We start from the raw sequence: 16,732 nt of genomic DNA on the forward strand, positions 1-16,732 counted from the left end.
GACAGGTATTAAATACCATTGCATGCTAGCCATCAAATACAGTTAAATATTGAATGTGGTTGCATGCCAACTATTAAACATGGTCATATAAAAATATCATCATGTGCCATTGCCAGCGATGCCCAATATTATACTGAAATCAAGAATCAGAGATTCTATAGCTGCAGATGATACAACAACAAAATTAGCAAAGGAGGATATTGGAGGCAAATTAGTAGGAATAAGTCAAATGAAGGGCTTGGTTTTTGCAAAAAACCTTCTCCCCTGTAAAAAGTGCCCTCCCCTTGTGTAATGACATTGCAGGTCTTTCTTCCCACGTATTGCTTCCCTCGTCCCCACACCCCTCTCCCATCCTGGCTTTCAGACAACAGCACCATAATTAATCTTTTTTACGTTTTCAATCAGTTGCTTTTCCAGCTCAATTTCCCCCCTTCAAAATGCCTTTTTCCTAATAGCTGAGGCCTCACCATCACATACCCAATCAAAATTGGCTACATGATCCCACTGAGTGCAAGCGAAGCTCATTCAGAGTAAAGGCAATGCTTTCTGAATGAGGAATCATTCTGTCTGAATTACTGCTCTTAGCCAATGTATGTCATACGACCAAACTAGATCAACTTTATAATGAAATCATTGTTGCTAGGAAGTGGGAGGAGAAATTGCTAGGAAGTGGGAGGTGGGGAAAATAGAGAAGGGTAGCCATGTAGTCTATTGCAGGAAAAACAACAAAGAGACTTGTGGCACCTTCAAGGACAACATTTATTATGTCATAAGCTTTGTGGAATTAGTCATGACGAACTTTGGCTCAGTTGATTTCAATGGGAATTAAATGTGATTGACAGTCTGAAGCAAACCCATTTTACGTACAGTATAAACACATTGACCTCAGAGGCACCACTCAAGCTTCCCAGAAGTGCCACAGCACCATTTTATTGGGAAATAGCAATTTAATATTTCAGTTCTAGCATGGGTTTGGAAACCAAGCCTTATGAGGAACGGTTGAGGGAGTTGGTTATGTTTAGCCTGGAAAAGAAGAGACTGGGAGGAGATAGGATAGCCATCTGCAACTATTTCAGGGCTGTCACATGGAAGAAGGAACAAGCTTGTTTTCTCCTGCTCTAGAGGGTAGGACTCGAACCATAGAATCATAGAATTGGAAGAGACCACAAGGGCCATCGAGTCCAACCCCCTGCCAAGCAGGAAACACCATCAGAGCACTCCTGACATATGGTTGTCAAGCCTCTGCTTAAAGACCTCCAAAGTAGGAGACTCCACCACACTCCTTGGCAGCAAATTCCACTGTCGAACAGCTCTTACTGTCAGGAAGTTCTTCCTAATGTTTAGGTGGAATCTTCTTTCTTGTAGTTTGGATCCACTGCTCCGTGTCCGCTTCTCTGGAGCAGCAGAAAACAACCTTTCTCCCTCCTCTAAATGACATCCTTTTATATATTTGAACCACTGCCTTCAAGTTACAAGACAGGAGATTCCGACTAAACATCAGGAAGAACTGTCATAAAGAGCTGTGGTTGTGGACTCTCCTTCCTTTGGGGTTTTTAAGCAGAGCTTGGATGGCCATCTGTCATGGATGCTTTAGCTCAGATTCCTGCATTGCAGGGGGCTGGCCTAGATGACCCCTGGAGTTCCCTTCCAACTCTATGATTCCATGAACCCATGAGTAATCAAAACATTATACAATCCAACAAAGCAAAGAACCATTATAGATCCATGACGCATAATTAGATATTACTCGGGAACATAGAAAGGTTCAATCTAGGATCAGTCAAGAAAATGGGAATATTATTTTTGTGGAAACAAAGAAGTAAGGTAGTGTATAGTCATATGCAATTAGTACCATTGTAATCAAATTCAGTGGGAAAGCACCAGCCATAAGTTTGTTTTTTAAGATACATCAACAACATCCTCCATGTAGCAACAGAATTCATTGACTTAGTGGCGCCTTGTGAAACATGCATCAAATGAGTCATTTCCCCCCGGAAACTGCAATATTCGGGGCCTTATTCAACCAGATGTTAAGGGGAAAAGTTCAATGTTTTTATCCACCCGTGGGCAATAGTCCATCTGGCCACCACCAAGAAATATATAATAAGAGTTTTGATTCTGCATTGTCCTCTTCAGACATCAGTAACTTTGCTTGCAGAAGGCTCCTGGTTCAATCTCCCACCTCTTCAGGTAGGGTTGGGAAAATCCCATCTGAAATCCCAGAGAACCAAAGTTCAAGTGCATGGCAGCTTCCTATGACAGCAAACTTGTGTCAGACTGAAGCCCCTAACTGGATCTAGCCTGCATACGAGTTTTAAGCATTAATGTCTCCCTCTCATACATTATTTTTTTTATTGATAAAGACTTTGACATTTTACAACTTAAGAAATAGTCAAGACAGAATCATAGCAAAAAACAACAAATTATCATTCCCCATACAAAAAAAGGGGGGGGGAAATGCAGCCGATCATTAAAATACAGTCCAAATTGATTCTTGGAGGGGTTTTTTATAATCTAATTTACTGTCGTTAAACAGCAATGCCTAGCTGCACACAGTCATTAAATTATCCAATTGATTCAATAAATCTCACAACAAGAGAGGGAGAGAAAGGGAGATCCTGCCCTATCTACAAGCTTATATTGGGTTTTATATTTAGCTTTACTGTCATAGCTTCCCTCAAAGATTCCTGGGAATTACAATGCAGTGAGATGTTGAGAGTCCCATGTTACCAACCCCAGCTCCCCCTCGCAGGACTACAGTTCCCAATTTCCTTGGGGGAAGGGAATTATTGTTAAACCTGTCTACACGCTGAGCATGGATGTGCCCTAAGCTGATGGGTGGGGAATCTATGGCGCTTTAGATGTTGGACTCCATTTCCGGTCAGCCCCAGCCAGCATGGCCAGTGCTTAAGTAACAGGGGAGTCATCCCCAATATTTTTCAGGATGGACCCAGCCCCCCCCCCAATTCTGTGGCGATCCTCCAAAAAACACACCAGGGCAAAGCGTGTTTGCACTGGTGCGTCCCTTTTAAGAAGGTAAGGCGGCCGGCAGTGGGGGTTGGGTGGGGGACCGGGTTGTCCCAGCCAGATTGAGAGGGTGCACACCTGTGGCATCATGCACGTGCGACACTCCCCACCCAATGTTGGGGGCAGCTCGGTACATCTGTTAGGGAAAGTGGCAAGTAAGGAACCAAAGGGAAAGGAGGAATAGGAAGAATGGAGTAGACCCACAGAGACCAAAGCAGTGGCGTAGCATGGGTTGTCAGCACCCGGGGCAAGGCAAGGAATTTGCACCCCCTAACCCGTGGATTTGCGCCCCCTAACCCTAACCCCCAGATGTTGCGCCCGGTGCGGCTGGGCCCCCCCTGCACCCCCCACGCTACGCCACTGGACCAAAGGGATTCTGGGTTGGAAGCCAGGTGGCAAGTCTTGGTGAAGAAGAAGAAGAATTATTTGGATTTGATACCCCACTTTATCACTACCCTAAGGATTCTCAAAGCGGCTAACAATCTCCTTTCCCTTCCTCCCCCACAACAAACACTCTGTGAGGTGAGTGGGGCTGAGAGACTTCAGAGAAGTGTGACTAGCCCAAGGTCACCCAGCAGCTGCATGTGGAGGAGCGGGGAAGCAAACCCGGTTCACCAGATTATGAGTCCACCGCTCTTAACCACTACACCACACTGGCTTTTAAAAACATTTTATAAAATAGCCAACAGGAATCCGGTAAAAAGAAGTGTCCTTCTCCCCACCTTTCAGGACTTAGGGTCCTGCCCGTTGGGCTCTGAAATAAGCGAATGTGCTGGGACTCAGAGGACTTTTCCTAAAAGGGAGTCTGATAGTTGGTTATTACTTTACTGCGTGTATTTACTTCAAAATGTGGCAAGCCATTCCTACTGTGTTTGGGGACCCTCCTGCTCATTCAACTGAAGGAGCTGTGGACAACCTGCCCAAAAGTCTCACTCTACTAGGACTGATCCTAGCTGCTGTCAAACAAATGCATTAGGTCCAAGAGGAAGGTTGGATATGGGGTCTCTCAGACAGATGTGCTCTCGGGAAGATCAGGAACAGATCCCCTACCTGTTCTCCACCCCTCTATATCTTCCCTTTGGCTTTAATCCTGGGCTGGGAGCATCTCCTGGGGAAGAATCCTGAGCTGTGGGGATCCTCATTCCCTGTCCTTCTGGTCAAGTATAAAACCTGAGACAGAATAGCCTGCAACTCACATGACAGATACTGACTAGGTTCATTGTTCCCTCATAAACACTATGCAGATGACGTCACAGATCGCCACGGCAGCAATGTGGAGTATCACCGGGGACCACTCAAGTGACCCTGAACCAGGCTGAGCCCTTGCTTTTACTAAGAATGGGCTCAGAAATAAGCCTAAGTATTCTCCAAAATATTAGGAAATGTCCATGGCTTATTTTTGAGCCTATCCGAACCCAGATTAGAATTCCATGAACTTCCCCCATCCTAAATACCAGACAGAGGTGATGAACTGTGTTGCCATTGTCCTCTTTCACCATCTCTGTGTTTCATCTTTACATTATTTTTTATTTGTTTCTCATTAGCTTCTAGTCTGTTGGTGGCACCAACTGTGACTCATAACCTTTCATTAACAAAGCAGGAACAGGCAAGTTCTGGTTTTTTGTGACTATCTATGCTTAAGACACCAGGTGAACATGAACTTACATGCCTTCTTGAAAAGGATTTCCTGGAACACATGCAAAACGATGCCCATTGTCAGAAGGTTAAGGAAAGTTAGCGCATAAATCTAAACTGCTGTGCTCAAAAGTGATGGGTGACTATTACTCTTTTCTGGTGTGAAGCCAATTTCTCTTTACCATGATCGTGATCATTCTAAGTTATACAACCTCAGGTCAGGGGGTTATTCAGAGGGAGGTACCCCAGAGAACACTAGATGCCCCCAAGAAGCACAGAACAAGGATGCTTCTTCAGCAGTCTGAGTTGTCTCTGGCTTTGTTGCCATTTGTACCTGGTCTGTGCTGGTGTAATTCTGCCTCTTCAACCAGTGTGTCCCCTGTTGCTGCCATACAGTGGTACCTCGCAAGACGAATGCCTCGCAAGACAAAAAACTCGCTAGACGAAAGGTTTTTCCGTTTTCAATTTGCCTCGCAAGACGAATTTCCCTATGGGCTTGCTTCGCAAGACGAAAACGTCTCGCGACTTTGTTTTCTTTGTCTAAAAACAAAGACATGTTTTGTTTATAAAGTTAATTTATTTTCCCTTCAATTTTTGAACTGCTCTTTACAGTATGTGTGACTTTAAAGAGCAGTTAATAAACTGTTGTACCAAATTTGGCTTTGTTTGGACTTTTTTTGACCATAGGAACGCATTAATTGAATGCATTCCTATGGGATTTCGTGCTTCGCAAGACGAAAAATTCGCTAGGCGACAAAAATTGCGGAACGAATTAATTTCGTCTTGCGGGGCACCACTGTATTATGATGGTGGTGGTGGTGATGATGGTGGTGCAGTGAAACCAAGTTACCTGAACACCAACACTGGGAGAGGAATCTGATATTGGCAAAGGATTTTCCCCAATTTATTGGGGGGGGGGGCAAACCCAACAAACTGGGCAAAATTAAACCCATTTCAGCAGGCTGCTCTGGAGTGAGATGCAGATGGAGGAAAATGTGTCTGTTTCATCATGGCTATTAAGATAAATCAATAATGCAGCTGCAGGGGATGTGTGGGTGCCATTGAGGTAGGAAGGGGCTGCCTTCTACATGGAGCTTGTCAGTGTTCCTCAACTGTGAGCCCCCAGATGCTCTTGGACTACAACTCCCATCATCCCTGACCATTGGCTAATCTGACTGGTGATGATGGGAGTTGACAAGATCGGATGATGGGAGTACTGATGATGGGAGTCGACAACATCTGAGAACCAAAGAAGATTCATGGCTGATTTGCAAATTCAGGAAAACCACATGGCAGGGTTCTTGGGGGACTGTACCACTCGTACACAAGTGCTGGACCTCAATGCTTAAGGGCTCTTCCAGATTACCTTTTTATGTACCATACTCCCTGATTTCTTTGTATAAATCTTACCTAGTAACAGGACTATATCGTATCTTTTTTGACCATCTGTTCCGATTTGTTTAAAGGGTGGCTAAACAAGAACACGCTCCTTTTGATCTGCGTCTTCCTGTGAATCATTTGTTCATCCCATACTTTTCAATCCATTTCCTTGTCACTTTCCTAACTTCAAAATGTCAGTTTGTTTTAAGAAGTGGTTTTGCTGCACTAAGGCAACAGAGCACTTTAATCAACTTTAATTGCACAAACTGAAATTTATGGTGTGCACCTGAATCACTTCTGCAAAATAGTGACAGTCTTGAAAATTCCTTACGCGAAGAAAATGAAGGGCAGCCTAAAAATCCCCTTGCATGTAGAAAATTAAGCGTATCAGTGGGAAAGCCAGGCTTGACCCCTTCTCCCTAATATGCTATTATTCTTATTCTTATTAATTAATTAAATTTGTATACCACTTTATACCCACATGTCTCACAGCGGTTACATTTAGAACCTTCCAGTGGTTTTTCATCTGGAAAGCAGTCCTGTGGCACCTCAAAACACAAATACCTCTCTATTTGATTTTTGTTTTTCCTAAAGGAATTAAAAATAGCAAGTGTCCTCAAGCTAGTCTTCAAGCTCAATTGCACAAAAGGCCATCAGAGGTAACTCCTGCACCTTTATATCACACTAGCTTCATCGGGCGAAGAAGCAAGACAAGCAATGCCTCTTGCGCACCACCCTAGCCCAGCCTGTGTTGTGTGGCTATGAATCTCGGAGAGTGAGAGCTAAGCAGTAAAATCAGAAAGCATCCCTCCTGGTGTGGCATATTGGTCAGGGAAGTCTCTACTGACAGCTGTAAGGAGAGATTGCATCATGGTGTCTGTTCCTTTGGAGGCAGGCCATGGCCAGATCCTGGCCTCTCTGGAATTTGGCAGGGAGACCAGAACTCCTCCTTTGCATTTTGACATAGATCCCAGCTGAAACCCTTTGGGGTTTTTTGTTAATAACAAATATACGCAAGCACAAATAAAACTCTCTCACAAACACACACACTAAGAATTGCTCCTACCACTTTAAAGGGTAAAGGCAAAGGGACCCCTGACTGTTAGGTCCAGTCGCAGACGAATCTGGGGTTGCGGCGCTCATCTCACTTTATTGGCCGAGGGAGCTGGCGTACAGCTTCTGGGTCATGTGGCCAGCATGACCAAGCCGCTTCTGGCAAACCACAGCAGCGCACGGAAACTCTATTTACCTTCCCGCCAGAGTGGTACCTATTTATCTACTTGCACTTTGACGTGCTTTTGAACTGCTAGGTTGGCAGGAGCAGAGACCGAGTAACGGGAGCTCACCCCATCGCGGGGATTCGAACCACCGACCTTCTGATCGGCAAGCCCAAGGCTCTGTGGTTTAGACCACAGCACCACTTTAAAGGCACCTAAACAGCAATTCATGTCAGAGATATCCTTTATGATTTGAGCCATTGCCAGAGATGAAAATACCTTCCACCTGGTGTCAGATCCTGAAGTCTACAGCCTATTGTTCCTACCTGGGCTGGCCCAAGACATTTTCCCACCTGAGACTAAGGGGAAGAGGACACCCTCACAGTTCCATGCCAAATGGGCTGGCAGCTGAATCTTATTTCAAATTTCAAATACAGTACTCCCACTTGTCTTCCCTTCACTTTGCCAGCCATGACATCAGGAACCTTGGCAGGAGTGGCCTGAGCCGTGGGCATGCTCATATTGATCAATGATGTCACTCAACACGTTAGTAAAGCTGTCTGTCATCGTTGCAACAGCATCATAAATGCAGCCTTGTGACAGGCATCTTAATTCCTACCCGCCCTTATAATGGTAGTGACAGCATGCTTAAAAAGTCAAAGGGTGGCATGTAGTTTCTGTTCAATCTATGCCATGAAATGTGGCAACCCTACAGCAGCCACAGAGGACAGTTTTCAGTTCACATGGGCTGTCAATTAAAGGCATTTCAAATCAGCACTCACTGATATGCATTCTGCTAGTGTAAACCCAGGACAAATAAGCTGAAAATTCAGCAGGAGTAACCCGTCCACTATTGGCTCATCGACAGGAAGCTGTTATTTAGAAAACAGATACACACACATGTCTGGTCAGAGTGACCTCTGCTGGGTTGCCCAAGGGAAAGTGACTTCCCATTATGAAGCACTTGTTGTGGTTTTCTTTTGGCTCCCATCAAAGAAGGAAATTCCTAGTGGGAAGCAGGTCAGTACAACTTTTTCTACCTTTGACCACAGACACCCTGCCCAGGGGAGCTCAGTGCTAGATACCATTGGCTGAGAAGCAGGGAGGCAACATCTGAGACCAGAGCTCTCTATCTTCCCAGCCAGGATAGAACGACATTCAGGTCAAGAGGAATTTGGGACAGTTTGCTATCAACTTCTGTGAGGCTATAGTACAGGGGTCAGCAAACTTTTTCAGCATGAAGCCGGTCCACTGTCCCTCAGACCTTGTGGGGGGCCGGACTATATATTGGGAGGGGGAATGAATGAATTCCTATGCCCCACAAATAACCCAGAGATGCATTTTAAATAAAAGGACACATTCTACTCATGTAAAAACATGGTGATTCCCGGACCGTCCACGGGCCGGATTTCGAAGGCAATTGGGCCGGATCCGGCCCCCGGGCCTTAGTTTGCCTACCCATGCTATAGTAGCTCAGGCCGCACTAGTTCAGTGAGCTAGAGAAGAAGGGTAAGCTGAAGGCAGGAACTGGGTCTCTGAATGATGCAGAAAGACATTTTAAAGTATTGACCCCAGAGGGCAGGGCCAGATTTAGGTTTGATGAGGCGCTAAGCTACTGAAGTTAATGGGGCCCTTTGTATAGCAGGCAGGGCCCATTACTTACATCATAGAAGCCTACACAACACAAAACACTGTTGCTGTAAGTAGGTTTTATTTTATTTGTTTTTTATCTTATATTTTGGAAATGTACATCCAGTTTTTCCCCCCTTTAAGATTTTTGGGGCCCCCAAGAGAGTAGGGCCCTAAGTTATAGCTTGTTTAGCCTATACATAAATCAGACACTGCCAGAGGGTGTTTTGCTTCAGGTAGTAGTACACTGTCTTGGGCACAGACAGAACCATAGCTGTCAAGTGTCCCTTAGTTGGCGGGACAGTCCCTTATCCCAGCGCCATGTCCCGCTGCTGTCCCTTAAATAAGCTACTGAAGGTAATGGGGCCCTTTCTATGTCCAGCTGTGTTTGTCAACAACAAATGTTTTTTGTGTTGAATATATGCTATATGGCAATTTATGGACCTAATAGGTATCTAAAGCCATTTGCACGCAACAAAATATGTATTTTATCAAAGTAATTGTTGATCCCTTATTTTAGCTGCTGATCCCTTATTTTTGAGGCTGCTGGTCCCTTATTTTCAAATCTGTATGTTGACAGCTATGGACAAAACAGAAGCCTTGCTTGCAAGATATTCCATGACAACCATTGACTACTCAGTGTGGTGTAGTGATTAGTGTGTTGAACTAGGACTTGGGTTATCAGAATTCAAATCTCCAGTCAGCCACAAAGCTCACTGAGTGGCTTTGGGCTATTCACTGTCTCTCAGCTGACTCTACCTCACTGGGCTGATGTGAGGATACAATGGAGTGAGGGGGTGTAGAGAGAACCATGTATGCATATGCTACCTTGAGCTCCTTTGATAGATATCATTGCAATAAATAAAGAAAATCGGTGATGGTTCCACTGCAGGGTTTCATTGGAGGGAACAATAGTCAATAAGGTCCAAAGGCCCAATTCCAGAAAGACTTGAGTTTAAGTTGTCCAAAGGGTGTAGGGATTATTTTAGGAGCGTTTGTTGAGTACGGTGGCCTTGGACATCCTTCTGCACAGTATCCAAACCTTTCCCAGACCTATAGTCTGTGGGATGTTAGCATCCAAAATGCATATGAAGGCAACCCTGTTTAGGGAAGCTTTTAATGTTTGAGGCATTAGTGTATTTTAATATTGTGTTGGAAGCCACCCAGAGTGGCTGGGGAAACCCAGCCAGATGGGTGGGGTATAAACAATAAATTAGTAGTAGTAGTAGTAGTAGTAGTAGTAGTAGTAAAGGGTTAATTGCAAGAGCTGTAGAACTCTATGGCATCATACACTCTGTGGCAGTTATGGCAATTGGTACAGTCTTAACAGTTAACAAAATAAAAAAATTCCTTCCAGTAGAACCTTAGAGACTAACTAAGTTTGTTCTTGGTATGAGCTTTTGTGTGCATGCACACTTCTTCAGATACACTGAAACAGAAGTCACCAGACCTTTATATATAGTGAGAGGGTGGTATTACTCAGAAAGTATTACTCAGAAGGATGGTGGGAATGGGTGATTGGCTGATAGGTGTGGTAGACCTGTTGACAACAATACCCATTCCCACCACCCTTCTGAGTAATACCCCTCCCCATGCATGCACACAAAAGCTCATACCAAAAGCAAAATTAGTTGGTCTCTAAGGTGCTACTGGAATGAGTTTTTTATTTTGTTTTGACTATGGCAGACCAACACAGCTACCTACCTGTAACTTAACAGTTAACAGTTATACTTCATTGTGTATTTAATCTGCAACTGCAAGTATACTAAGTATATCTTCAACATCAAATTTGTTGGATTGGTCATGTTGTGCAGATGCCTGATGATCGTCTTCCAAAGCAACTACTCTATTCCGAACTTTAAAATGGAAAGTGTAATGCTGGTGGTCAACAAAAGAGGTTTAAAGACTGTCTCAAGGCAAATCTAAAACGAATGTAGTATAAACACCAAAAACTGGGAAACAATGGCCTGTGAGCGCTTCGATTGGAGAACAGCCTTTACCAAAGGTGTCGTGGGTTTTGAAGACGCTTGAATTCAGGATGCAAGGGAGAAACGTGCTAAGAGGAAGGCACACTTGACAAATTCACACCGTGATCAACTCCCACCCAGAAACCAATGTCCCCACTGTGGAAGGATGTGTGGATCCAGAATTGGCCTCCACAGTCACTTGCGGACTCACTGTTAAGACCGTGTTTATGGAAGACAATCTTACTCGGCTACGAGCGATTGCCAAAGAAGAAGAAGAAAGAATAAGCAAAAGTTACATGTTATTTAAACTTGCATGGTTTTTACAGGAGGGGAAAATAACTAATTAAAGGATCAAGCAACCCAGGACTGTCCTCCGCATACTCTGCAAATGGGAACTAGAGTCTGCTTCCCACATAATCCACCCCTCCCTCAGCAGATAATGATAAGGAAATCTTCAGGTGTGGCATAAGGCAGGTGAGGTGCGAAGGTGTTGACAATACAGATGGAAAAGATGAGAGAAGCTGGGACAGCTTTCTCAATTGCTGTGATGACACAAATGCGCAATAACAAAGTAGAACATTTGAAACTGGGTTGACCATTTCACTAATCTTTTCCAGGGGGAGAAGACATTCTCCCGACAGTTTCTCAGGGATGAGGACTTGCCATTCGCTGCGGCTTTTGGAGTTTTGCTTTCGTTGCTGGAAGTTGCGGCAGCAGCAGCCACAACTGCATTGGCAGCCTGGCCGCCATTTCTCATCCTCACCTAAGTCCGAGACCTAGTGAGATGTCCTGAATGCCGATTGGCCGGCCAATTGGTGCCAAAGAAAGACAGAACATTTTTTATGTACGCAACAACGGCAGCAAGAATACTCATCGCTAAGTACTGGAAGACACAAGATCTACCCACCTTGGAAGAATGGCAGATGAAGGTGATAGACTACATGGGACTGGCAGAAATGTCTGGCAGAATCCGAAACCCGGGAAGAGAGACGACAGAAGAAGTTTGGAAGAAATTCAAGGACTATCTTGGGAAATATTATAAAATTAGTGAATGTTAGATTGATGTTGGACTGAATTTAAGTGGTTACCAGTTGTAATGATTAAGATAATTGGGGAAAAAAGAAGAAAGAAAGGTGTAAAATTAAGTGAAAATTAAGGGTGATGATTTGCTGAATGAATAATTTGAATTGGAATACAAAAAGGGGAGGTATGAGGAGGTCCGAGAAATAAGTTAAAAGAAAATAAGTGAATGAAATTATATGTGTTTTTAATTTTTGTATTTTTGTTTTTTGTCTTTTTTGTATAAACTTTGAAAGGTTAATAAATATATTTTTTTTTAAAAAAAAGAGATGTCCTGAATGCCTGCCACCACCCAAAAAAAAACAAAAAAAAAAACAACCCAACAAAAAACCCAACAGTGGAGACCAGCCCAAGAAAAATCTGCAAAGTAGCCTTCCTTTTCTGGGATGAAGTAGTGGTGAGACAAAGGGGAAAATGTGGAGAATTTTGGCTTAGCTCTACTGCAGGCTTCCTCAACCTTGGCCCTCCAGATGTTTTTGGCCTACAACTCCCATGATGTCTAGCTAGCAGGACCAGTGGTCAGGGATGATGGGAATTGTAGTCTCAAAACATCTGGAGGGCTGAGGTTGAGGAAGCCTGCTCTACTGTAATTATAATACTGGATAGGAGAGAGATGAAGCAGCCATGAATCTCTCATACAACTAACCTCGCAGAAGAAGAAGAAGAAGAAGAAGAAGAGTTTGGAATTGATATCCCGCCTTTCACTCCCCTTCAGGAGTCTCAAAGCGGCTCACAATCTCCTTTCCCTTCCTCCCCCACAACAAACACTCTGTGAGGTGAGTGGGGCTGAGAGACTTCAAAGAAGTGTGACTGGCCCAAGGTCACCCAGCAGCTGCATGTGGAGGAGCGGAGACACGAACCCGGTTCCCCAGATTACGTGACTACCGCTCTTAACCACTACACCACACTGGCAGGGAGGACATAGTTCACTGGCAGAGCATCTGCTTTGCATGCAGAAGATCTCAGGTTCAATCCCCAACATCTCCAGGCAGGGCTAGGAAAAGACCCTGGAATCATAGAATTGTAGAGTCGGAAGGGACCCCGAGGATCATTTAGTCCAACCCCCTGCAATGCGGGAATATTCAGCTGTCCCACATGGGGATTGAACTGTTAGGATATTTCCGTTCCACCTTTAAAGGGAGCAGGCTTTGGGGAGTCACAGAGTCTGCGCATGTCCTGAGTCACAGGATGTTTATGTCTGCTGTTGTTTCCTTTCGTTTTGCCAGTCGGCTCAGAGACGCTGACAGAATGGACGTGTTTTCTTTTGTTCTGTTAAACGCTAAATAAAGTCTGTAAATTATGCTCTTCTGTGATGCAAGCTTTTGGCTGTGTTTCTGCTGAAGGAGGGTGCACCAAGCCCTGGAATGTGGCTAGGAATTTCTAAGGCTTTGTGCCCCTAACTGTTGGATCTGCGTGACTACGGGAGGCCGATGGAATCTCCGAACTCCGGCTTGGGGGCCATGATGGACGTTATCTCCCTGGCAGTTTCCCAACAACAAGGTTTCGGGCCCAGATTCACGGCACCTACAGGAGAGTAAAGCTGCAACAGACTGCGTTTGAGAGGTATGAAGGGGGGAAAAGCGAAAGGGACGGACGCTTTTTCTGTTATACCTCGGCAAAGAGCCTTTGATCTACGGCAAGGCTTAATTGGCCTGGGAGCCGAGCCAAAAAGGCTTCGTGATTAATGGCTGCCAAGATAACGAGTCTCTGAAGATAAATAAGGGCTCACGGCTCAAGTAAAAAGCTGAGATGGATCTCTTACAGACCTCAGAAACTGCTCCGTGCCCTAAGTTGGATGGGCAGAATTATGAACCCTGGGCAAAATGGTGTGAATCTTTGCTGCGTCAGTTTGGGGTCTGGCATGTTGTTTCTGAAGCCCCCCCAGTTCCTCTGACAGAGAGATGGAAAGGCCAGAATTCGAAAGCGATTGACATAATAGTCCTATCCGTATCTCTTGAGGAAATTAAGACGCTGGCTGGCAACACCACTGCACGTGCAATGTGGACTGCTTTGAAAAAAGCTCACAAGCCAATAATCCCAGCCCAGAGTTTGAATGCATCGGAGGTCCTAGCTGTTTCCCAGAATGCGAATGAGTGCAGGGATGCTGAGGGCACCGGTTGCAAGCTGCAGGGGGAGCTGACCGTCACGTCATCCCAGGCAGCATTCCAGCCTCCAGGGGGAGCCAAGGAGTCGGCAGCTGAGAGCTCTGTTTCTCATGGGAACCAAGGCCATCGCCTTTGCAGAGGCCGGAAAGGCAAAGGTAAACAGAGCCAGACGCAGACGCCTGCAGATGGCCAGGAGCAGAGGGAGGGTGAAGAGCCCGCGCAAGAGAAAAACAAAGCATTGTTTGCTGGCACAGCTTCACCAAAGGCTAAAGGCACGTCTGCTGACCAGAAGCAGGGGGGCAAGCTGCAAAAGCCCACGTCAGTGGAAAGCAAGGTTTTGCTTGCTGGCACAGCTTCTCCAAAGGCTAAAGGCACGTCTGCTGGCCAGGAGCAGCAGGGGGGCAAGCTAAACAAGGGTTTGCTTGCTGTAAAGACTGCTTCAACAGCCAAAGGCAGGTTTATTGTGGACTCAGGTGCCAGCCGCCATATTTCGAAGGACCGCCATCTCTTTATCTCCTTCAAGCCTCAGGAAGGTGAGATCCACCTGGCTGATGGAAGGACGTTGCAAATTGCAGGAGAAGGGACTGTGAAACTTGCAAGTCTGCACACTACCATCAGTAATGTACTTTTTGTTCCAGGAGCTGCAAGCAACTTGCTGAGTGTCCCACAGCTCACTGGGCATGGTTTTCAGATTTCCTTCAAGAGGAGCATCTGTGTCATCAGTAAAGGCAAAGAGGACTATTTGCATGCAAAGTTTATGGATGGTTTGTTCCATATAACTTATGAGGACACTGCCGTTGTGTCAAATGCTGATTCTTGTTGTGTTGCACAAACTAACAAAGTTCTTCATGCAGGTTGCATTCACGATGCGCATCGCCGGTTTTGTCACCTCTCTTGGAAGGCACTGGCCAAGATGCCAGAGGTGGTTGAAGGTTTGAACATCAAACCCTGTAAATTTCACATGAAATGTGTATCTTGTGCAGAGAACAAGGTGAAGGTTGCTCCAAAAGGCAAGGAGTCTAGCAGGCAGGCCTCCAAACCCTACCAGCTAGTACATGCGGACCTGGTTGGTCCACTTGCGCCCTCTATAGGAGGAGCAAGGTACTTCATGATTCTGATTGATTCTTTTTCCAGGTACATTCATGTGTATTTGCTCGAACAGAAATCGCAAGCGTTTCCGAAGTTTAAGGAATTCTGTGCTTGGTTGGAGAATGTGCACAGTAAACGTATTTCTTGTTTATTTACTGATTGGGGCGGGGAGTTCACTTCTCAGCAGTTTGAAGCTTTCCTGACTGAGAAGGGAATCCAGCATGACATGTCAACGCCCAGATCGCCATGGATGAATGGACTTGCGGAGAGAGCAAATCAAACATTGCTGCAAGGAATCAAAACCTTGTTGCATGATGCCAATCTCCCTGATAAGTTTTGGGGGGAGGCTCTGGGGAATTTGGTTTATACCGTTAATCGCAGATTGTCATCACCCATTGGCTGTACCCCCTATGAGAAGATGTTTGGCAAGAAACCCAACACCAAACACATGAGAATTTTTGGTTCTGACATGTGGATACGCACACAACAAACCAACAAGCTTGGGAAGCGTGGGGCACATGGTTTGTTCATGGGGTACGAAAAAGGTGCATACAGGGTATGGATGACTGACTCTAAGTCCATTAAGTTCACAAGGAGTGTTGAGTACAATCCTAAGTGGGGGGAAAATGTGGGAATTTTCCAGAGTTACCCAGAGGAGGATGAAGGTGATGTCAAGCAAGCAGCTAAAGATGAGAAAGCTGCTGATGATGAGGATGAGGATGAGGATGAGGATGAGGATGAGGATGAGGATGATGATGATCAGAGTTTGGATTCCAGTTCAGTGGGCGGCGCTGCTGCTGATGTCAGTGAAAGTGATGACACAGCAGACTACCAGAGCGCAAAGGCCTCAGTCAGACCATCTGATGCGTCTGACAATGAACTGGAAGAACCACTGTTCACCATTGGTCATTTTTCTCCTAAGAAAGAGGAGATGAGTCCAGAAGACTTGCGTCTAGTACGCAGATCTGAAAGGGCGACCAAGGGCAGACCTCCAAAGAGGTATGCTGATGAGTTTGCTAAGACAGCAACAGCTGTTCTTAGTAGCTCAGAGAAGGTATGGGAACCTTCAAGCTTCAAAGAGGTTCAGGAGTTAACCTCTAAAGATGCTGAGCCTTGGCTTAATGCCATGAAGGCTGAAGTTGATTCCTTGAACAGGAACCAAACTTGGGAATTGGTACCGGTAGTCCCAGGAATGAGACTGGTTGGCAGCAAATGGGTCTTCAAGGCCAAGACAGACCAGAATGGCAAGGTAGTCAGACACAAAGCCAGATTGGTTGCCAGAGGTTTTTCACAGGTACCAGGACAGGATTACCACGAGACCTACTCACCCACAGTCAAATATGAGAGCATTCGGCTGATGCTCAAGGTCGCTGCGGAGGAGAAACTGCATGTTTCCCACCACGACATTAATACAGCTTTTTTGTACGGGATTTTGGGGGAGGAGCTGTTCATGCTTCCACCTGATGGGATGCAGATACAGAAGGGAATGGTCTGTAAACTGCGGAAATCCTTATATGGTCTTAAGCAGAGTGCCAGGTGTTGGAACACAAAACTCACTGAGACATTGCTTTCTCTAGGTTTTCACCAGGGCAAAGCTGATCCA

The 16,732-nt window shown here is 45.3% G+C and overlaps 1 long non-coding RNA gene across 2 annotated transcripts; it reads right to left on the bottom strand.

Moving 5' to 3' along the window:
• Window positions 1–1,927: 1,927 nt before the first annotated feature.
• On the bottom strand, window positions 1,928–4,734 carry LOC310699226. 2 transcript variants are annotated; one of them, XR_014522011.1, is made up of 2 exons: window positions 4,078–4,734; window positions 1,928–2,211 (listed from the first exon to the last, which is right to left on the bottom strand). It is a non-coding gene; the product is annotated as an uncharacterized lncRNA (long non-coding RNA). The 2 variants fall into 2 exon arrangements; XR_014522012.1 differs by having other exon boundaries at window positions 1,928–2,253.
• Between the last annotated feature and the right edge of the window lie 11,998 nt (window positions 4,735–16,732).

Source organism: Podarcis liolepis, assembly GCF_965112155.1.
Source record: "Podarcis liolepis genome assembly, chromosome: 2".
Taxonomy (NCBI): domain Eukaryota; kingdom Metazoa; phylum Chordata; class Lepidosauria; order Squamata; family Lacertidae; genus Podarcis; species Podarcis liolepis.